The sequence below is a fragment of the Oryctolagus cuniculus genome, chromosome 1, assembly GCF_051225735.1.
Source record: "Oryctolagus cuniculus isolate XC-2025 breed Fujian yellow rabbit chromosome 1, ASM5122573v1, whole genome shotgun sequence".
Classification (NCBI taxonomy): domain Eukaryota; kingdom Metazoa; phylum Chordata; class Mammalia; order Lagomorpha; family Leporidae; genus Oryctolagus; species Oryctolagus cuniculus.
In genome coordinates, this window is record NC_142867.1 from 212,620,114 (window position 1) to 212,643,601 (window position 23,488).

Sequence of the window (23,488 nt, forward strand, 5' to 3'; positions counted from 1 at the left end):
GAGGGAAAATATTTTGGACGAATTGATGCTTTGCAGTTCAAAAACTTTTGTCTCATGCACACTCGCGCCAGTAGCCATGGAAACTGTTACTCCGTTTCCTCAGCTTGCCTCCTTGCACACCACTCCTCCTTTGGGAGCCATAAGTTAGCCACAGCTATAGATCAACTATGAGTGTGATCTGTAGAGCAGCCTTGGTGTGCAAATTCGCAACCTGGAAACGACCATGTTGTGGGTACAGAGTTGCCCCAGATAGCTTATCTTATCAGAAACAACCTTCCACCCCACTTGCCAAAATAACTTTCAGCAGAAATATCCAAGACAGAATCATTGGAGCCATAATGTTCATAAATATTTTATGTTGCAAAAGACATATTTGATGTCCTTGTCCAGCCGTATATCTTGCCCCCCAGGATGGCCTACATTTAGTCCCTGCCAAAGGGGTGGGCCTAAGGCATCGTATTTGAAATATATATATTATATTGCTCCCACGGCCTCTGGTGCTTTGACACCGAGGGGTGGGGTCACCAGACTCAGGGGAAGCCAGGACATCAGTCAAGAAATTCTGTCTTGAGAATTTGAAGTCATTGACTCACAGACTGTCATTAATTGATGAAAGCCAGCTAAACTAAAGGGTCATGTAGTAGCAGGACCCCAAATAGTCCTTTGTGGCCTTGTCCATAATAATAGACAGCCAATGGCCCAAAAAGGTAAAGAACAAAGAGGGAGAATATGGAAAGAACCCATGGAATTTCAGAGAGACAGAAAGCAAGGTGCCACCTCACTGTCTAATGGCTTCCCAGGATCCAGCTCCAATCCCCACCAGCTGTGACTGCACTTCATTTCTGAGTGTGGTCTTGGGGCCCTTTCAGAGCCCAGAGTCCAAAGGCTTTCTGTTCCCTGCCATGACAATGCACTTTGCAACTTACAAGTCATCTACACTGACACTGTCTTGGGTGATCTTTCCCAAGACTTGGAAGACCAGTGGACAGGAATGATCACCCTCAGTCTTCTTTTACTGCTAAGAAAACTGAGGCCTTAAGGGGAAGGGAATTTTTCAAGTTTCTTCACCCAAGTAGCTCCAGGGAACAGACCCTGAACTCAGGTCTTCTGACTCAGAGTCTGATGTTTTATCCACACATATCAATGTGGTCGGAGAAAACAGAAATTCAGAGTTAATTCAATGGAACAACCAGGGCCGGCACTGTGGCATAACAGGTAAAGCTGCTGCCTGCAGTGCTGGCATCCCATATGGGTGCCGGTTCAACACCCAGCTGCTCCACCTCTGATCCAACTCTCTGCTGTGGCCTGGGAAAGCAGTGAAAGATGGCCCAGGTCCTTGGGCCCCTGCATACTCGTGGGAGACTCAGAAGAAGCTTCTGGTTCCTGGCTTTGGATTGGCCCAGCTCCAGCCACTGGGGAGTGAACCAGCAGATGGAAGATCTGTCTCCCCCACCCCCTCTCTCTCTGCTTCTGCAACCCTACCTAACAAATAAATAAACAAATCTTTAAATGAAAAATGGAACACTCATTATTTTCTCAGGTCCTTAAGATTTCAAGAAGAGGTAAGTGTCTGTGGGTCCTTAATGATGAAAGAAAGAAACTAAATCATTGAATTTTGCTTTATAAAATTTTATTTCATTTGTTATTTGTTTGAGAGACAGAGAAACAGATCTGATCCATTGAACTCTCCCCCAAAATACACACAACAGCCAGGATTTTACTGGGCCAAAGCTAGGAGCCAGGAATTCAATTCATGTCTCCCATATTGATGGCAGGGACCCAATTACTTGAGCCATCACTGCTGCCTCCCAGGGTCTGCACTGGCAGGAAGCCGGAGTCAGAGCCAGGAGTCAAATCCAGGTACACTGGCATGGAACGTGGGTGTGTTAACCTCTAAACCACTCGCACCTCATTATTATTTTAATTATTGATTTCTCTCTTTGTAAATCATGAACTAAAAATCAAATGCCTACACGGGCCAGGAAGGTAAAGAAAAAGAAACAAGTGAGTGTCATTTGGGAGTGATGGTGACTGGGGCAAACTGGAATACTGACAACCAGCTTGAAAAAGATCTTCACTATTGAGCTGCAGGCATGGGGTGAATGCATATCCTCCATTACCAGATTTTCTCAAGTTTTATAAAAAGTTAGACATTTGGCTTTTTATGGCAAAATTTCCTAATTGTCAAAATATCTGTCAGCCAACCAAATGACACCCGCTTGCCAGATACTACCCTCAAAGCATCTCCTCTAGGACCAAATATTACTCAGCTTTACTCTCTGACACCAGGCACTCTGGAGACACTCAGGTGATTTAATTCATTAAGTTAACTGAATAAAAATCACGTCATTCTGGTCTCCACTCAATGACCCTTTCTCAGAGAGGCCTTCCCCTCACCCCTTGTGGCTATCCTCAAAAATCCATTCTATTTTTTTTCCTATGTAAAAGGACCCCTGGGTTGGGGCCAGCACTGTGGTGTAACAGGTTAAGCTGCCAGCATCCCATATGGGTGCCGGTTTGAGACCCAGCCACTCCACTTCTGATCCAACTACCTGCAAATGCACCTGGGATTTTTCAGAAGATGGCTCAAGTGCTTGGGCCCCTGCACCCATGTGGGAGACCCAGAAGAAGCTCCTGGGTTCAGCATGGCACAGTCCCAGCTGTTGCAGCCATCTGAGGAGTGAAACAGCAGATGGAAGCTCTTTCTGTAACTCTGCCTTTCAAATAAATAAATCTTAAAAAAAAAAAAAAAAAAAGACCCCTGTGTTTTAGCTAGACAAGTGGCTACATGGAATAGAGAAAACATTTGCCAGCCTCTCTTGCAGCTAGAAGTGACCACGTGACTAAGCCCTAGATGGACACGCGGGTAACACGTACAACAAGTATCTTCTGAGGGAGAACTATGCTCTTCTCTTCCTTTCCTCCTTCCTGATGACCAGACTGCAGATGTGATGGCTGGAGCTGGAGCAGCCATTTAGAGTCATGATATGGCAGCCATGGACTAAGGGTGGTGGAATAAAACCAGTGGTGGAGAATAAAAGCAGTTGGATCTCTGATGATTTGGGAGCTACTTTAACAGCAGTAAATTGCTTTGTTTTTTGCCTGAGGAAAAAAATATACTTCCACCTTGGTCAATCTACTGTTTGGGGGGATAATATTCTATCCTCTTATTCTGCTTCATTTTTCCTTAACACTTAACGAACTTAACACAGTAACATATCCTTGTTGTTATGCCCTGTTAAATGACAAGCTCCATGAGGGCAGGGACTCTGTTTTGCTCACATTCACTTCTCCAGTATTTCGAAGAAGTATCCAGCATATAGTAGGTGCCCCCCCAAAAAATCTGTTGAATGTATAAGTGAAATGGACAGGATTGTGCTAAGTGAAACTGAATTAAATGCCACTCTATATCCAGGTTCATACCAGTTTCCATCATCATCAGCCAAATTTGCTCACTTCTTTCAATAAACTACCCCCAAAGTTTTTAAATGCAAATGAGCCTGGAAAGGAAAAAGGAAAAAACACTTCCGCATCCAACGAACTTGTCTCAAATTTACAAAGATTATGAAAAAGGGGAAAAAAATCTGAAAACACGTTTCTCCTCCCAAAGGTGGCACTGCCGCAATAGCTGGCACATTACTACTCAGTGGAAGCCACAGCTCGCGTCCAGGCACAGTGCCAGGAGTTGGGGAGAACACTGGCTTGAGCCTGCCACTGCTGCTGGGAGCTACTCTGAGTACTACACGCAGGGCTGGCCTCATGGGCTCTGAATAACCTGGTTTTGTAATTGTTCAAGCCCCATTCTGAAAGGGCAGTGCTGCCTCCCTCATAGGAAGATAATCCTGGGCTCAGCAAGTGAAGCCCCAAAGCAAGACCCAGACCAGCCAAGTGAAACCCAGGAAGACTTGACCTAGACCACAGCAGGAGGTGGCAAGGCCCAAAGCACTACATGGCTCCTTCCCAAAGCAGTAGCAGCAATTTTCCTAATTAACCAACAGAGGTGGCCCCAGGGAGCTAGAGAACCCCACAAGAGATAGGGAGCCTGGTTAAAGAATTGAAACTCCCCACAGTGGCACTAAGAGCCAGGCCTAGGGCTGCAGCGGGGCCCAAGCCGGGTTGTGGCTTGGGAGAACATTTGGAGTGGGGGAAGGGGAGGAGGGGGAAGAAAAGCTGAGTGAGCTAAAATGCCACATCATGCACGCACAATAAACACCTGGCAGAATACCTCCACATCTGGAGCCCGTCACAAGACTGCAATTACACTTGGCCAGGCCAAGGGCTCCACAGCTGTTATGGGGTAAAGGCAGATAATTAAAAACAGCGGGTTGCCATGGTGCAAAATTGGTCGCTGCTGAACAATTTGTGTGTTTGTCTTCGGAGCTAAAGTACTGGAAGTGAGTTACGTCTTGGGGGGGGGGGGGGGAGTGGAGTAGGACAGGAAGGTGATTTCTCATGATGCCTAAATGCTAAATGGAGAGGAAGTAAAGGATAAAGGCAGTGAATTTACTAAGCACCTCCCCTGTGCCAGGTGCCCCATGTGCACTTGTGCTTTTAACCCCACCACAATCTCAACCTAGAAACCGTTCACCAGACAAGAAGATGGTGGACCAAGCGTCTTAGCCCTTTTTCTGCTGCTATGACAAAATCCCAGGACTTGGCAACTTATGCAGAACAGAGATTAATCTCCTACAGTTCTAGAGGCGAAGTCCAAGGTCAAGTGGCTTGTATCTGGTAAGAGCCTTCTTGCTACATTATGCCATGAACAAAGGCGGAGGAGAGGAGAGCATGTGTGTGAGACAGCAGAAAAGAGCCAATGTCGGAGCCAGTGTTGTGGCTTATCAGGTAAAGCTTGTGCCTGCAACACTGGCATCCCACAGGGGGCCCAGTTCAAGTCCTGGCTACCCCACTTCTGATCCAGCTCCCTGCTAATGCACCTGGGAAAGCAGCAGAAGATGGCCCAAGTGCTTGGGCCTCTGCACCCATGTGGGAGATCCACAGGCAGCTCTTGGCTCCAATCTGGCCCAGTCCTGGCCATTGCAGCTGTTTGGGAAGTGAACCAGCAGATGGAAGACTCTGTCTCTCCCTCTCTCTCTGTGTAATTCTGCCTTTCAAATGAATAAAACAAATCTTTTAAAAAGGAGCCAAGACCACCCTTTCATCAGGAACCTGATCCTATGATGACCTCTTCACCTCTTATTAGGCCTCCCTTCTCACCATCATTGTGGCAAGGATGTTTCCAACACATGAACTGTGAGGGGCACATTCAATCCACAGCAACCAATAGCATGCAGAGTCCCACAGCAGAGCCCAGTGGCCTGGGCAGCATCAATCCAGGTCTGACCCCCCACCCCCACCCCCAGGTGCTCTTTTTTCTTCTATCAGCAGCCACTGACCCCAGCTCAAAAATGCAAATATTTTTGGATGATGCTGAGGTACTAAAGGAAAGAATGCCAGTGAGCCCACAGACAAGAGGAAGGTCCTTCGCTACAAGGGAGCAAGTTCTGAACACACAGATTATATTTATTTATATATACACACACACAGAAGTATAAGTTACATGATGCTTAGCCAATAAAGGAGGATCATCAGAAATTAGCAAATGGCTCTTGGATCAAAAAATGAAGAGGGGCCAGCATTGTGGCATAGTATGTAAAGCTGCTGCCTGCAACATAGGCATCCCTCATGCGTGCTGGTTCGAGTCCTGGCTATTCCACTTCTGATCCAGCTCCCTGCTAATGTGCCTGGAGAATCAGTGGATGATGGCCCTAGTGCCTTGGTCCCTACACTCACACGGGAGGCCCAGAGGAAGCTCCTGGCTCCTGGCTTTGGCCACTGTGGCCATTTGGGGAGAAAGCAAACCAACAAATGGAAGTCCTCTGTGTGTCTCTGTGCCTTTCAAATAAATAAAAATAAATATATTTTTTTAAAGTGAAGAACTTTCCAAGGTTATGATATTTCATGAGGGTTTTGCTCAATGGGCAGAAAGTCTCACTTATACAAGGTCAAGAACAAGTTCTGCGGAACAACAGTGTGCTTATAATCAACAAGACTGTACATTTAACTTTTTATCAAGCAGGTAGATATCATGTTATCTGTCCTTAGAGTGTAAGGTGAAATGGCGGGAAAAAGGGGAAGAGAGAGCTTTGAAACCCACAGAAGAGAAAGCCACACACAGATGGAGGCAGAGGTTGGAGTGGAGCAGCCACAAGAATGCCAACAGCCACAGAAGCTGCCACAGGCCAGGCACAGACTGTCCCCACAAGCTTTGGAGGGACAGCAGCCTTGCCACAGGCTGGGCACAGACTGTCCCCACAAGCTTCGGAGGGACAGCAGCCTTGCCTCATCTGGATTTCAGACCCTGGGCCTACAAAACTGTAAGACAATAAACGTCTGTTGTTTTAAGCTTCCTAGTTTCTGGTGCTTTGTTTTATCAACCATACGAAATTAACAGACATTTCCCCTTTCTGAAGTTTCCACTCAGGGGAACCACAGTGGGGATCATAAAAGCAAGTTTTGCCCCTTCTCACCACCACCACGTAGTGGCCACTGGTTTCCTTCTCCCTGTTGTGTTGTGAGCTCTTGGGTGTCTGCTGGGTGGCACTCGTGTGACCATGCCTCCTTGCCACCATGCTGCCAGCAGCCATCCACAAGACCATGAGAGTTGTGGTAGAGGCTCTATCCCCAGACTCTCCCCAAACCACCAAACTTCATGCTGCTAATAATAATACTGCAGCCTTGGACCTCTGAATCCTGTGAAACTGCCAACTAATGAAGAGGCTGACACCATCAGCCACGGGGGAGCCTTGGGAAAACCCAACCTAGGCCTCCTTCCCTCCAAGACCTCTGCACATCTGCATTGAAGGAAAGGAGATGGAGTCCACTAACTCCCACACCCAGACCTGTCTGTTCTCTGAAGTATGTTGTTTGCTCCTCTGAAATGTTCACCTGCATGAACATGTTGAAGAAAACTCGCCTCCATGTCCCAAATAAAGCAAAAAGAAGTCTAAGTGACCTTCATCTGGATGCCACAATTTCAGCCCCTACCCAGCAGAAGAACCCCTCTTCCCACTCTTATCCCATACTCCATGGCCTCGATCCTAAAGCTCTATGGCCTTGGACTCAATATCACAGAATGACTTTAGATCAAGGAAAAAAGAACTCTGTACACATAGCACCCTCTCTTCTCAGGACAGAAACATGAGTTCACAAGAGCTGAAGCAGAGGAGAAATCTAAAAGAGAAGCAGATCAGAGTATTCCCCACCCTCTCAAGGCCTGGCACATGTGATGGGACGAAGCTCAAGTACCCAACTCCTTCTTCCCTTCAAATGCACTTTTTGCAGGAGGCTTCACAAGGGAGGGAAAAAATGGATTACTGTCGGCACACCCCCACCAGGTCTCAGCCAGGTTTGAGTCCAGTAGAGCCAGGTTTAAACTGGGTGACTTGCTACACAAGTTCTGAACAGCCCTGTACAGTCTGCACGTGAAAACAAGAACCCCAACCTCAGGTCTGAGGGCCCCTTTCTTCAAACTGCAGGTAATAAGAGGTTGTGTTTATGAAGCCCCCATGACATGTCACCCATGTCATAGACATTACCTCATTTGCTCATTACTGGCCCTGCAGGAAAGGTTTCATTACTCCTGTCTTCCACCCTCCCTTCTGCTGGGACCCATCTGCCTGCTAGGAGCCAGAATGCCGGCAGTCGGAAACAGAACAAGAAAAATCTCCCAGCTGATGAACACGAGCTGCTGCAACCAGGGCAAGGTGTGTCACAGGCTAGAAGTTCTCATTCTTGCTCAAAACACAAAGCCCACAAATTAGAGGCCACCTGGTCCACCCCATAACGTCAGCATCCGCTCCTCTGGCCTGTTTTCTTTAATAATCAACTTATTTTTCCTGAAGAGGGAACTCTTTGAACCCAACACAAAAGCTGTGTCTAGCACGTTCCATGAGCATTGAAGACTCAGCAATCGAGTGACTGATGAGGTGGGGAGGGGGGTGCAGAGGATGGGAAAGGAGAACTCAGGGAAGTTGAAAGTTTAGCTGGGCATTGCTGCAAGAACTCAACCCAAATACTAAAAGTCCCAGTTCTGCATGCTTGCTAAAAAATTGGATGCAGTTCCAGTTACGATGTGGAAAGTCAGAAGAGTAACAGTTCCCATGGTAACAACAAGACAAAGTCAGGTAAGCTACAAAATCATAGTTTAAAAAAAAAATCAAGAAGTGATGACATAAAGAAACCCAATTGAACTAGATTCCAGAAAGTGGCAAACATTTCCTAGGAGAGAAGAAGATAGTCCCCAGAAAGGGAAAAGAGAAAGCAGATGAACTTCTGTGAACTGTTAACCCCTTGGTGCAGGGCACAGATATGAGTCAGAACTCCAGAGCAACCAACCAACCCTGTCCCACAGACCTTCACCAAGTGTATGGGGGTGGGCAGGAATGCCAGGAGATTTCCCTGCGGTTCGTGGAGACTTTCTGTAGTACAAGGCGGGGGCACTGATGGCTGAGGGAAGAACTGGGAGACAGAAAAAAGGTCCGTTTGAGGCACCCCAGGCCTACCCAGAGTGCTCAGCATGACTTCCCCAGAAGTGAGGGCAAGCAAACGAGCTGAAAGAATTCCCTACCAGGTCCTTCAGGCCTCTCCCAAGTGCACTGCAATGGACATTTGAAAACTGGGGGCATAACAAGCAGGGTAGAAGTGGATCTCTCTGGGGGCAGTGACAGCAGCCGGAGAGGAGAAAGAATAACTATCAAAGGCAGCCAAGAAAAAAATATTGCATATATGTGCAATATTTTTAAGAGACCATTAACTAAGACAAAAATAATAATAATGCATTATGGGATGTATATCATAATTAAAATTATTTGATAACAAAAGCATAGAGGTTGAGAAGGGGTAGGTTGCATTACACTGAGACGTTCTTAACTGTTTGTGAAGAAATATGATTCAAAAACCAACTGTTACAAGGGAAGTTAATATTCTAATTTCTACAGTAGTAGTTTTCAATAAAGGCAGTTTTTCCCCTGCCCCAGGAGACATTTGGTGAAGTCTGGAGATATTTTTGACAGTCACAACCAAGGGCAAGGGGGTACCACTGGCATCTCTCAAGTACAGACCAAGGACAATGCAAAATATCCCAGGATGCACAGGAAGCCCCCACAACCAACACATATATGCAATTGTCACAAGATCAAAAATCTCTGCTCTATAGGTTAAGCTATAGTTTGAAATACTAGCGTCCTATATGAGAGTACCAGTTGAAGTCCCAGCTGTTCCACTTCCCATACCACCTGTGAAAGCAGCAAAAGATGGCCCAAGTGCTTGGGCTCCCGCTACCCACATGGGAGACTTGGATGGAGTTCCTGGCTCCTGGCTTCAGCCTGGCCCAGCCCCCAGCTATGACAGCAATTTGGAGAGTGACCCTGGGAATGAAATATCTCTTCATCTCTGTCATTTCATCATTCAAAAAACATATAAATAAATTTTAAGAAAGAAAAAGAAAATCTCTCCTCTAGAGCCACAACTAAAAATAACAATGAGATATGGGGTGGGTGGGGTGGGGGGAGATGACAGAAGCAATGAAAGGAAATGCTTTTAAAAATGCTTTAAAAAGTACACAGTTTATCCAAAGAAAGTAAGAAAGAATAGGAAAAACAAAATAACTAGAAAAAGTGCATATCTAAACTAATCGTATCAATGGTTACTTTAGATGTAAATGGATGAAATGTATGATTAAGAGACAAAGATAATCAGACTGGATAAGAAAGCTAAAACAACATACTGTTTTTGAGAAATATGCTTCAAATATAATGACATAGAGGGGTTGAAAGTGAAAGATTAAAAAAAAAAGGATACCACTCTTAGATATAAGAAAGCTATTGTGACTATAGGAACAACAGAAATGTAAACACAAGGAATTTTATCAGATACAAAATAATAATCAAAGAGTCAATTCATTAAGACACAATTCCAAATTTGTACGCACCTAACAGCATGGCTTCAAATTAAATGAAAGAAAAGTTAACAGAACTAAAAGGAGAATTATTTTTTTTTTATTTTTAAAAGTTTTATTATGTATTGTCTGTATGTCAAACGCTTTTATATGCACTAGGAATAAATTAGTAAACAAAGCATATTATTTTATTTTTTTTTAACTTTTATTTAATGAATATAAATTTCCAAAGTACGACTTATGGATTACAATGGCTTCCCCCCCATACCGTCCTTCCCACCCACAACCCTCCCCTTTCCCACTCCCTCTCTCCTTCCATTCACATCAAGATTCATTTTCGATTATCTTAATATACAAAAGATCAGCTTAGTATACATTAAGTATGGATTTCAACAGTTTGCTCCCACACAGAAACATAAAGTGAAAAATAATAGATGATTTTTTTTTAATGATGATGAAATCAGAGCAGACCTATTGTCATGTTTAATCTCAGTGAGAGTCAAGTTGGGAATTGATAATTTCTTTTTTTTTTTTTTTTACAGAGGATCAGTTTAGTATGCATTAAGTAAGGATTTCAACAGTTTGCACCCCCATAGAAACACAAAGTGAAATATATTGTTTGAGTACTCGTTATAGCATTAAATCTCAATGTACAGCACATTAAGGATAGAGATCCTACATGAGGAGTAAGTGCACAGTGACTCCTGTTGTTGACTTTACCAATTGACACTCCTGTCTATGGCATCAGTAATCTCCCTATGCTCCAGTCATGAGTTTCCAAGGCTATGGAAGCCCTCTGAGTTTTCCGACTCTTATCTTGTTTAGACAAGGTCATAGTCAAAGTGGAGGTTCTCTCCTCCCTTCAGAGAAAGGTACCTCCTTCTTTGATGACCTGTTCTTTCCACTGGGATCTCACTCACAGAGATCTTTTGCCAGAGTGTCTTGGCTTTCCATGCCTGAAATACTCTCATGAGCTTTTCAGCCAGCTCCGAATGCCTTTAGGGCTGATTCTGAGGCCAGAGTGCTATTTAGGACATCTGCCATTCTATGAGTCTGCTGAGTATCTCACTTCCCATGTTGGATCACTCTCCCCTTTATTTACTCCATCGGTTAGCGTTAGCAGGTACTAGACTTGTCTATGTGCTCCCTTTGACTCCTAGTCCCTCCACCATGACCAACTGTGAACTGAAATTGATCACCTGGAACAGTGAGATGGCATTGGTACATGCCACCTCTATGGGATTGAATTGGAATCCCCTGGTATGCTTCCAACTCCACCACTTGGGGCAAGTCAGCCTGAGCATCTCCCAAATTATACATCTCTTCCCTCTCCCATTCCCACTCCCATGTTCAACAGGGATCACATTTCAGTTAATTTTCAACACTTAAGAATAACTGTGCATCAATTACAGAACTAAACCAGTCATATTAAGTAGAACAGACAAAAAAACTACTAAGAGGGATAATGTATTAAGTTGTTCATTAACAGTCAGGGCTATGCTGATCAAGCCACCATTTCTCATAGTGTCCACCTCACTCCAACAGGTTTCCCTCCTGGTGTTCAGAAAAAATAAAAATAAAAAATAAAAATAAATAAATAAATAAAAGGAGAATTAGACAAGTCTATAATCACTATTGGAGATTTCAACATTCTCCTCAAAGTTATAGAGTATGTAAATTTAAAAAGAATAAGTATATGGAAGATTTAAACAATCAATTGAATTGTCTATTGGTACACTCCACAATTATAGAACAGACTCATATGTTCTTAAGTGCACATTAAATATTTGCCAGGATTGACCACATAATGGGCCATAAAATAAATTTCAATAAATTATAAAGGATTGAAATCACATAGAGCCTATTCTCTGGCCACGCCATTTAAATAATAAATATTATTAAATATCTAGACAATCCCCTCTCCCAGTATTTGGAAATTAAGCAGGGTGGTTCTAAATATTTCAGAAGTTAGAAAAGTACATCATATAAAAATTATAAAATATTTTAAACTAAAATGGTAAAGAAAACATGGCATATCAAATGTATAGATTACAACTAAAGCAGTACTTACAGGAAAAATGATGGATTTATATATCTATATTAAAAAGAGGGAAGTTGAGGGGCCAGTGCCGTGGCTCACTTGATTAATCCTCCGCCTGTGGCACCGGCATCCCATATGGGCACTGGGTTCTAGTCCCGGTTGCCCCTCTTCCAGGCCAGCTCTCTGCTGTGGCCTGGGAAGGCAGTGGAGGATGCCCAAGTGCTTGGGCCCTGCACCCGCATGGGAGACCAGGAGGAAGCACCCGGCTCCTGTCTTCGGATCAGTGCAGCACGCTGGCCGTAGCAGCCATTTGGGAGGTGAACCAACGGAAAAGGAAGACCTTTCTCTCTGTCTCTCTCACTGTCTAACTCTGCCTGTCAAAAAAAAAAAAAAAAAAGGTGAAAAACCCTGCAGTCAGCTCAACAGATGAGAATATGTAGTTGACAAAAAATAACATTTATTCATTGTGGAGGAGAAACAGAAGAAAAATGAAACTTCTTTAACCACATCAAAAGAATCTATTTTTAAAAACTTAGTGCTGACACAACATTTAACAATGAAACTTTGAGTGTTTTTCTCACAATACTGGGAACAAGGCAAAGATGTCTGTTTGACTTAACATTTTATTGGAGAGCCTAACAAGTGCAATAAGACAAGAAAAAGAAATAAAAGGCATACACGTTGAAAAAGAAATAGAATTGTAAAACTGTTGTCTAACACAGAATAAATCACTATGTGGCTAAAAGCTCTACGGATTTTATTTTTTTTAAATGCTAAGTAAAATAAATTCAGCAAGTTTTCAGAACACCAAGTCAACACAAAAATATCAGTTATATTTCTCTGTATTGGCGACAAATAATTAAAAGTAATTCAAGGCCAGCGCCACGGCTCACTAGGCTAATCCTCCGCCTTGCGGTGCCGGCACACCGGGTTCTAGTCCCGGTCGGGGCGCCGGATTCTGTCCCGGTTGCCCCTCTTCCAGGCCAGCTCTCTGCTGTGGCCAGGGAGTGCAGTGGAGGATGGCCCAAGTGCTTGGGCCCTGCACCCCATGGGAGACCAGGATAAGTACCTGGCTCCTGCCATCAAATCAGTGAGGTGCGCTGGCCGCAGCACGCCGGCCGCGGCGGCCATTGGAGGGTGAACCAACAGCAAAAGGAAGACCTTTCTCTCTGTCTCTCTCTCTCACTGTCCACTCTGCCTGTTAAAAAAAAATTAAAATTAAAAAAAAGTAATTCAAAACTCAATGCCATTCACAATAATTTGTAGAAACACACACCTAGAAATAAATCCAATGAAAAAAATGTGAGACCTCTACATTAAGAACTAAAAGGCAGTTCTACATACATATCAGGTTCATGAATTCAAAACAGCAGTAGTGCTAGGTACTCATTCCCACAAATCAATTTATAGATAAAAAGATAATCCAACCAAAATCCTGGCTGACAGGTTGAGTCTAAAATGTTTAAGGAAAGTGAAAGTTCAAAAATGATCAAACCAATCTCTCTTGAAAAGGAAAAGCAAAATTGAAATATTTATACCATCTGATTCCAAGGCTCATTACAAGCTACAGTAATCAAAACAGTGTGATGATGTTGTCTATCTTTACCAATATATAAATAGATGAATGGAATAAAAGAGTTTGAAAATAAACCCACATGTACATGGAGTCTTTAAAAAGTTCATGCAAAAGTATATGACGAAAACTGATGTACAGATTTCTAAAAGTTATTATACCAAAATAAATATATCTTTTAATTTCATCTTTCCATGAACTTTTGATGTTCCCTTTCATAGTATCAAATGGTTTTTTGCTAACATCCCAAGTCAAATCAGTGTGAAGACAATGTGTTGCCAACAAATGCTGCTGACACAACTGGTTATCCACGTAGAAAAAAAAAAAAAACAGATATATAAAGAACCATTGTAAGTTTACAATAAGAAACATACAACCTTATTAAAACAGGCAAAAGAACTGAACAAACATCTCATAAAAGTAAATATATAAACAGCAAGTAAAAACAGAAAAAGCAGCCCAACATTATTAGCCGTCAGAGAAGTATAAATTATAACTAAAGTAAAATTCCATTTTGTACCAACTAGATGGCTTAAAATGAAATGTTGATAATAACAAATGCTGGAAAATAATTCTTATTCATTGTGGGCAGGAGTATAGAAAGGTACGATGATTCTGGAGAACTACTTTCCAGGTTTTTTTATAAAGTTAAACACCTACCCAAATAACACAGTCATTCTACTCCTAGGTATTTAAATAAAATAAATGAAAGCATGCATCTACAAAAATATTTGTACAATATGGTTCATAGCAATATTTTCATAACATAAAAGCTAGGAGGCAGTCCTAGTTTTTATCAGATTTTCAAAGAAGCCTGTGTTCTTTTCAAAGAGATATAGAACTAATTCTCTACTCTTTATACTGTCGCCCTTAGCAACTTCCCATGACTTCAACTCTTTCCTATTTTCCAGTGACTCTCCTACTCTGTAATCTTGGACAAGTTACTTCACCTCACAGGTAAATTCTTCATCTCTAAAATGAGAGATAATAAGCTAATAAAAATCTATCATGCAGGGTTGTTATGAGGATTGAATGCTATAATTGTTCGAGACACTGTAAATGCAGACCTGCTAAGCAACAGACCAGGGGTTGGCAAACTATGTCAAGGGCAAGGTACCCAGCACCATTCCCTTGAGAAACAGTCTTTCCTGCCTTCACCTCCTACTTCTCACCACCTCTGACTCCAAATCTCCCTGCAGTTCTCACTTCCAGACTTGGATCTCTGCCTGCCTCAGGGACACTTCACTGATATGTTCTTTGAAACACAGCACATCAAGAATGGGAATCCTTACATCCCTTACCAATCAGATCTCTCTCACCCAAATGAATATCCAACCTGTTTGACAGCCTCAAACGCATCAGCACTCCCATGCTTTTGTGCTGCTGCTTGGGTAATTCTCCCACTCCCTTCCTCTGTTCACCTCTCAACCAGCTGTTAGACGCTTCCTGATCCTTCAAGACCCAGACCAGACGTCACTTCTTCCCAACATCCCCCACCTCCAGCAGCAGCCAGCTCAGTGCTGGGTGTGCCTTCCACTCTGCTCCCATCGTTGGTTGGCCTTCCCTTCATGTGTGGGGAGCAGGGTCCGTCTCCCGCAACATGTCGGGGCGCCCGGGAGACAAATAAGTACTGAGACTGCGGACTGAAACTATATGCGTCTGATCTCCCACCATATGGCGCTGAGAGAGAGTAAACAAATCTTACATAGCTGCTTCGTTAATTAGCTGATTCCTGACCCAACCCCTGTTTGGAAGAAAGCAGTGTGCTCAGCACGTGGGCAGCAGAGCGCGGATTGGTGGGAGAGGACTATAAAAGGGGGAGAGAGACAACATGCGGGGCTCTCCTGAGAGAGTCAGTCGGAGAGCTCCTCCGTGAAAGCGGGGGAGCGGCGGGGGTGCGGGGGGTGCCGCTCCTCCGCAGAGGCGGGGGAGTGGCAGCAAATCCGGGAAGGACACGGGGAAAGAAAACAGCGTCCGGTCCAGTGTCATTCCTCCGCGAGTGGGGGAGCGACATTCATGGTATCTGTTATGGGTTTTTGTGAAAATATCTGCCTCCCTCCCAGACTGGGATGCTAGCTCCTTGAGGACAATATTTTTCAAGTCAAAATTACTGCAGAAATTCATCCAAATTGATGAAAGAAAACTGACAGAGGTGCCAGTGCTGTGGCATAGTGGGTTAAGCTGCTGCCTACAGCATTGACATCCCATATGGATGCTGATTCGAGTCCTGGCTGCTCCACTTCCAATCCAGCTCCCTGTTAATGTGCCTGGGAAAGCAGTGGAAATGGCCCAAGTCCTTGGCCCCCTGTATCCATGTGGGAGACCTGGAAGAAGCTCCTGGCACCTGGCTTCAGACAGGCCCAGCTTCAGCAATCACAGCCATTTGGGGAGTGAACCAAATGGAGAGACATTAAGTCCTCTCTCCTCCCCCTCTGCCTCTCCCTCTCTGGAACTCTGCCTTTCAAGTAAAATAAATAAATCTTTTTTAAAAAAGAAAAGAAAGACAACAGAGCCAGTCTGCAGAGACAAGTGAGGTAAGGAAGGCATGCAAGTTCTAGGTTGGATTCTTTCTCTAAAATGTTGACATTTTGTTCATAATGGATTTTTTGCATCTATGTTGTCTAATGTATAAAATATTATTTATCTTGATTACCAACAATTGATAGCTCCCCTAAGCTTGGCACCCCCCCTTAAATTTGGACCCAAGGTGAGTGCCTCTCTCACCCTGATGTTGGCCCTGAGTTACTAGCCAGATACTGTGGGATTCAAATCTTGGTTTTTCTGATTCTAAAGACCAAAAAGCTCAAACAGGGTTCAACCTCAAGGAGTTCAGTCTGATGGCAGATAGTGATAAACAGGTGGACAGGTACAACAGAAGTGACATCTGCCACTGTGGATGTGACTAGAGGGAGCTGTGCACAAAACAGCGAGGAGCTAACATTGCCTGAACCAATCCAGGAAGAATCCACAAGCCAGGAAAGACTTGAACCTAAAAGTCTTTCCAGGTGGCCAAAGTGTTTGGGCCCCTGCACCCATGTGGGATACCTGGAAGAAGCTCCTGGAATCGGACTGGCCAGCTCAGGCTGTTGCGGCCATTTGGGGAGTGAACCAGCAGATGGAAGACCTCTGCCTCTCCGTTCCTCTTTCTGTGACTCTCTCAAATAAATATATTTAAAAAAAAATAAAAAATAACAAAAAGTTCTTCCAGATTGGATCAACCCACTTGCCTTGGAAAGCTTCAGCAACCAGGCAATAGTTAGTCTCTCCACAAACTATGTTTTAATCACCTTTTACCAGTTGTGTGTTTCCAAGGAGATTCTGAGCTTCCTCGGATAAGGTTCAGTGACAGAAAACAGACACACAGTTGAGTAGGGTGGAATGTATGAGTGAGTGTATGCGTGAATGAATGAAGGAGACTGGCCTCCACTTTCAGTGCACACTGAGGGAGCAGCAAGGCTCCAAGCAGCGGAGCACTGCACAGGGATGTTTGCGGGCAACAGGGGGCAACCTTGCCTATCTCTCTCCTGGGAGGCAGTCTGACAGTCTGGCCCTGGGGCCAGGGTAAGTGCACACAATGCTGCCTTTGAGCAGAGCATGGAGTGTGGCCTCTGCCTGGTACATGCTGTAAAGAGCTTCCAGTGTCCATCAGGCAGACAGATGGCACCGACCAGGGCAAAGTCTAGTTATGTCCACAGCAATAAAAATACCATCTGTAGCCACACTGGGCAGGGCCAGAGACATACCAAGGGAGCCAGCAGCACACGACGAGAATGGACTAAGATGCCACCGTGGGGTCAAACTGCAGCAGAGGACTGCTGTCAGAGCCAGCACCTCTGCCTCAAGGAAGGCAGCCCTGTTCTGGAGGAAGATGCTGGTGCTCCCTGTACTGAATGTAAGACTTGAGTAACTCGCTCACCGTCCCCATCTATTAATCAGAGGTGAAATCCCCATCTGGCCATGAGCATTTAAGGTTTCTACCCAGAGGTGGGCATTTTGTCTAGTGGTTCAGACACCCACATTCACCCGGTGCTGCGGCTCACTAGGCTAATCCTTTGCCTGTGGCGCCGGTACTCCGGGTTCTAGTCCTAGTGGGATGCCGGTTCTGTCCCAGTTGCTCCTCTTCCAGTCCAGCTCTCTGCTGTGGCCCGGGAGTGGAGGATGGCCCAAGTGCTTGGGTCCTGCACCCGCATGGGAGACCAGGAAAAAGCACCTGGTTCCTGGCTTCGGATCAGTGCAGCGCCAGCCGTAGTAGCCATCTGGGGGATGAACCAACGGAAGGAAGACCTTTCTCTCTGTCTCTCTTTCTCTCACTAACTCTCTGCCTGTTAAAATAAAAGATACCCCCAAAACACTCTGGCAAAAAAAAAAAAAAAAACCCTACATGAAAGATCTCCGCGAGTGAGATCCCAGTGGAAAGAACGGGTCATCAAAGGAGGTACATTTCTCTGAAGGGAGGAGAGAACTTCCACTTTGACTATGACCTTGTCTAAATATGATCAGAGTTGGTGAACTCAAAAGGCTTCCATAGCCTTGGCGACTCATGACAAGAGCCTAGAGTGATTACTGATGCCATAAACAAGAGTGTCAATTTGTTAAGTTAACAACAGGAGTCACTGTGCACTTACTCCTCATGTAGGATCTCTGTCCTTAATGTGCTGTACATAGTGATTTAATGCTATAACTAGTACTCAAACAGTATTTTTCACTTTGTATTTCTATGTGGGTGCAAACTGTTGAAATCTTTACTTAATATATGCTAAACTGATCTTCTGTATATAAAGAGAATTGAAAATGAATCCTGATGTGAATGGAAGTGGGGAAGGAGAGGGAAAGGGGAAGGTTGCAGGTGGGAGGGAAGTTATGGGGGGGGGAAGCCATTGTAATTCATATTCTGTACTTTGGAAATTTATATTCATTAAATAAAAGTTTAAAAATGAAAGTAAATGTTTTTTAAGAAGGAAATCAATAAAGAAAAAAATCAAAAATTCCAAAAAAAAAAAATAAAAGATACCCACATTCCACATCAGAGTACCCGAGTTTGGTGCCCAGCTCTGGCTCCTGACTCTAGCTCCCTGCTAATGCCACCTTGGCAGGCAGCAATAGTGGCTCAAGTTTACTGGGTTCCTGCCTAGACTGAGATTCAAGCTCCCAGCTCCTGCCCCAGCAAGGGGCATTGTGGGCATTTGGGGAGTGACCCAGCAGATGTGAACTCATTGTGTGGAGACACTCTCACTCTCTCTTTCTCACTTTTAGTCCCTCTCTCCAACAATAAGTTTTTTATTTTTTTATTTATTTTTATTTATTTGAAAGACAGAGTCACAGAGAGAGGCAGAGAGAGAGAGAGAGAGGGAGAGAAGCCTTCCATCTGCTGGTTCACTCCCCAGATGGCTGCAATGACCAGAGCTGCGCCGATCTGAAGCCAAGAGCCAGGAGCTTCCTCTGGGTCTCCCACGCAGGTGCAGGGGCCCAAGGACTTGGGCCATCCTCTACTGCCCTCCCAGGCCACAGCAGAGAGCTGGATTGGAAGAGGAGCAGCAAGGACTAGAACCGGCACCCATAGGGATGCCAGTGCTTCAGGCCAGGGCCCCAGCCCTCTGTGCCATAATGCCAGCCCCTCCAACAATAAGTTTTAAAAAGAATTTGGGGGGTCAGAGCTGTGGCATAGCAGGTAAAGCCACCACCTCCAGTGCCAGCATCCCATATGGGTGCTGGTTCTAGTCCCAACTGCTCCACTTCCAATCTAGTTCTCTGTTATTGCCTGGGAAAGCAGTAGAAGATGGCCCAAGTCCTTGGGCCCCTGCACCTGCATGGGAGACCCAGAAGAAGCTCCTGGGTCCTGCCTTCAGATCGGCACAGCTCTGGCCATTGCAGCCAATTGAGGAGTAAACCAACAGATGGAAGACCTCTCCATCTCTGCCTCTCTTTTTTTTAAAAAAAAAAAAAGAGAGAGAGAGAGAATTTGGGTACACAAATGCTTCCCTCACTGCTGACACACAGTAAGCACCCAATAAATATTAGCTCAATTTGTCTTAGTAGCCTGTATGGTTTAGAGTAGTTTTAGGTTCACAGTAACATTTAGCAGAAGATCATTTTCTGTATACCTCCTGCCCCACATATGCATAGCCTTCCGTGGGTCCCTTCTAAATTGCTACATTTATTACAGCCAAAGAACCTGCACTAACACATCATCACCACCCCAAATCCATAGTTTGCACTAGGGCTCACTCTTGGTGTGGTGCATGACTTGGGTTTAGACAAACGTGTAAGGACATCTACTCACAAATCTACTTTTTTTTTTCAGAGTTCTACATTGAAAAAAAAAAAAAATCTAGAGATTGGCACTATCCGTTTATGTTTTAGCCAGAATGCTGTAGAAACATGTGGTGTGTGTCTGCATGTGCATGAGCTTGTTGCTCAGGTTAGGCAATCATAAAATACAAGATTAAGCTCTGTTACCCAAGGCGGAAGGTTGGTCGTAACAGATATGAATGAAATGCAGAAACCCAGCTCCAAGGTCAGTCAGGCCCTTGGGAGGTAAACAATTCAATAAGCGGTCTACAAGTGATGTTTTGTCCTTAAAATATCCCAGGACCTTGGTATCTGTGTGGCTCTACCTGCACCTGTGGCTAATCCTTCTCCCTGGCTTATGGCTTCCACCTGCTCTTTTCTATTTGTCCCTCTCTGAGTGTGTGTCTGGATGCAAATTCCTGACAAAGAAGACATACTGAGCTACTGGGTACATTCCTTGGGTGAACAAGTGAAAAACGACATCTACCCAGCAACTTGGTCTCCTACAGGACATTTTACTGCTCTCAAAGTCCTCCCTGCTCTGCTGGCTTACACCTCTCCCACCCCAACCCCTGGCAACCATGGTCTTTTCAATGACTCCATAGTTTTAATTTTTAAATTTTTTTTTCAACCTGTCTTCTCAGCCAAAAAAACAAATATAGTTCCCATCTAATTGCCAACAGTGGTTCCTTGGAGCTGAAAAAATAACAGCCATATATAAAAATACAGCAAATTCCACTTGGGCTTCCCCTTAATGGGGTCCCCCAGCATAAGCTCCAACTCTACCATTCATTAACAGCTACATTCTGCAAGTGACCAGACCCCTCGACTCAATTCCTCATCCACGTAGTGGGGATAGTAACTGGGGTGGGTACTGACAGTTCAGAAAATCACACGGGGGGGGGGGGGGGGCGGTGCTGTGGCATGGTGGGTAAAGCCACTGCCTGCGGTGCCGGCAACCCATATGGGTGCTGGTTCGAGTCCCAGGTGCTCCACTTCTGATCCAACTCTCTGCTATGGCCTGGGAAAGCAGTAGAAGATGGCCCAAGTCCTTGGGCTCCTGCACCCATGAAAGAGGCCCAGAAGAAGCTCCTGGCTCCTGGCTCCAGATCGGCGCAGCTCCAGCTGTTGCGGTCAATTAGGGAGTGAACCAGCGGATAGAAGACCTCTCTCTGCCTCTCCTTCTCTCTTTGTGTAACTCTGCCTTTCAAATAAATAAGAAGAAAGAGGGAAGGGGGAAGGGGGAAGGGGGAAAGGAAGGGAAGGAGGAAGAAAGAAGGAAGGAAAGAAAGAAAGAAAATCACGCAGTCCATTGCAAGTTCGCTCTCCCGTTAACTCATGGGGTTCCCTCTGGAGACTCTTGTAGGCTGGAAGCCATGGGTCCACAGCTCTCGTGGAGCAGCAACAATACTGTGAGGTAGAAACTGAGCTCAGGGAGGTGAAGCAGCGTCCCAGGTGCACAGGTAAGAAAACGCGAGCTAGGCCGGCGCCGTGGCTCACTAGGCTAATCCTCCGCCTAGCGGCGCCGGCACACCAGGTTCTAGTCCCGGTTGGGGAGCCGGATTCTGTCCCGGTTGCCCCTCTTCCAGGCCAGCTCTCTGATGTGGCCAGGGAGTGCAGTGGAGGATGGCCCAGGTGCTTGGGCCCTGCACCCCATGCGAGACCAGGAAAAGTACCTGGCTCCTGGCTCCTGGCTCCTGCCATCGGATCAGCGCGGTGCGCCGGCCGCAGCGCGCCGGGCCGCGGTGGCCATTGGAGGGTGAACCAACGGCAAAGGAAGACCTTTCTCTCTGTCTCTCTCTCTCACTGTCCACTCTGCCTGTCAAAAACAAAAACAAAACAAAACAAAAAAAGAAAATGCGAGCTAGTTTTGAACCTCACATGTGGCTGGCTCCAAAACAGTTTACTACTAGCAAATAACTCAGGTGTTCAACAAGCCTGCAAATTTACATGTTTGTAACAGTACAAAGCAATACCTTTCTAAGCCCTGCACCCGTGAACCATAGAGGATATGATATTTGAGCATGATCTTCGTAACAGACACTGTGGGCACCCCTGGCCCAATAACACTTTACCTGGCTGGTGCTCTTCCGGGCTGCTGGGTTGGCTGCCAATGGCTCCTGGCTGCATCGTCCTCCAGAGAATGGCCTGCAGCAGACCGAAACCACCTGGCCTGGCTGTGCCTGAGAGATTGTGCCTCCCTCCTTCCTCCCAGCAACCCCCAGCAGTGCCTGAGTAATTCAGGGTGGGAAATCTGGCCCCTGGCTTCCAGCATGCTCCTCACCCTGCAGTCTCCCTAACAGATCAGACCGAGACTGAAGCTCAGCAGAAGCTGTTCCTTGATGCGCTGCATCCTCCCACCCAATCCCCTTCCCCTCTCGCCTGGGTAGGTTTTTCTTCTGAGAGAACTCCCTCCATCAGCCCCAGGCATAATTCTCCCATCTCAGACTCTATTGCTAGGAATCCCACCCAAGACGATCTCTGCAATGAATGAGAATGTTCTTTAATTAAGAAAAAAAAATACGGAAAGACTTTTCAATAAGAGGGAATGTCTCTAGTTTAAAAAAAAAAAAAAAGGAAAGAAAAACTACTAAGCCCCTTCTTCATGTCAGGTGCAGGAGCATGCCCTGAGAGATAATAAAAATCTAAAATGCTCCCAGTTTCACAAAGGGTTTTAAGAGGAGACATGTACTCATGATCACACTTGGAAAACGTGCCCCTTCTCCTAGCAGACCTTGGAATTGGGCTGGAAGAGAAAGAGACCAGAGGCAAGAAAGCTGGATGTGAGAATGTGAGATGGTACTATTGCCCAGATGATGTCATTAGACGCAGATGAGAAAGGAAAGGAGCATAAAAGGAGAGGGGAAAAAATAAGAAAGTAAAATGTGAACCATTCACTAAAAATGTTTTTCAAGCTTTCATGTAATCTGGTCCTGACGACTTTCTGTCTTTGCCCTGAGTATTCACTGCGGGTGTCAGGAGTAGAAATTATTCTAAATCCAGTTCACCTGGGAGCTCCCTAAGAGTCAAGCTGTATCCTGTTCTCTGCCCTCTGGTCTGTGCCTTTGCAGCACCCACACAGTCTGGTGGACAGGAGGCCAGGGGACAGCTGCCTTGGGGATTAAACCCAAGCCAGTAAGATGGGCATTGTGGTGCAGTGGGTAAGCTACTCTTTAGAACATTTGCATCCTATATCTGAGTGCCTGGACTGAGTCCCAATTCCTCTTCTGATCCAGCTTCCTTCCACTGAACTAAGGAAGCAGCAGACGACTAGGTCAAGGACTAGGGTTCCTACCACCCACATGAGAGACCCAGATGGAATTTCTATCTCTTGGCTTCTCTCTCTCTCCCCCTTTTAAAAAAATAAAACTTTTTTTAAAAAAATTTACACAAATTTCTCCCAAAAACTCCAGTCATAATCTTTTCCTTTTACCATCAGTCTTCATAATTTATAATGACATTTCTTATTTAATATCTTCTATTCCAGGGTATCACTGATGAATCGTGTCATCTGGGCAAGACCAGAGCATACTGATAATTCAGTGTTTTTGTAAAACCTGGTGCCATTTGAGGATCATGAGTTTCAGCAGCTGAAAGACCTGGAATCAAAACCCAATTCTGCCTCTTGCTG

General features: G+C 45.1%; 1 long non-coding RNA gene across 1 annotated transcript in view; it reads right to left on the bottom strand.

Annotated features, from left to right (window-relative positions):
- The window catches only part of LOC127490509 (uncharacterized), a 163,928-nt gene extending 141,731 nt beyond the window's left edge, over window positions 1-22,197 (bottom strand). Inside the window, exon 1 of the long non-coding RNA XR_016213830.1 lies at window positions 21,933-22,197. This is a non-coding gene — a long non-coding RNA (uncharacterized LOC127490509). The remainder of the gene's footprint in view (window positions 1-21,932) is intronic.
- Window positions 22,198-23,488: the final 1,291 nt, after the last annotated feature.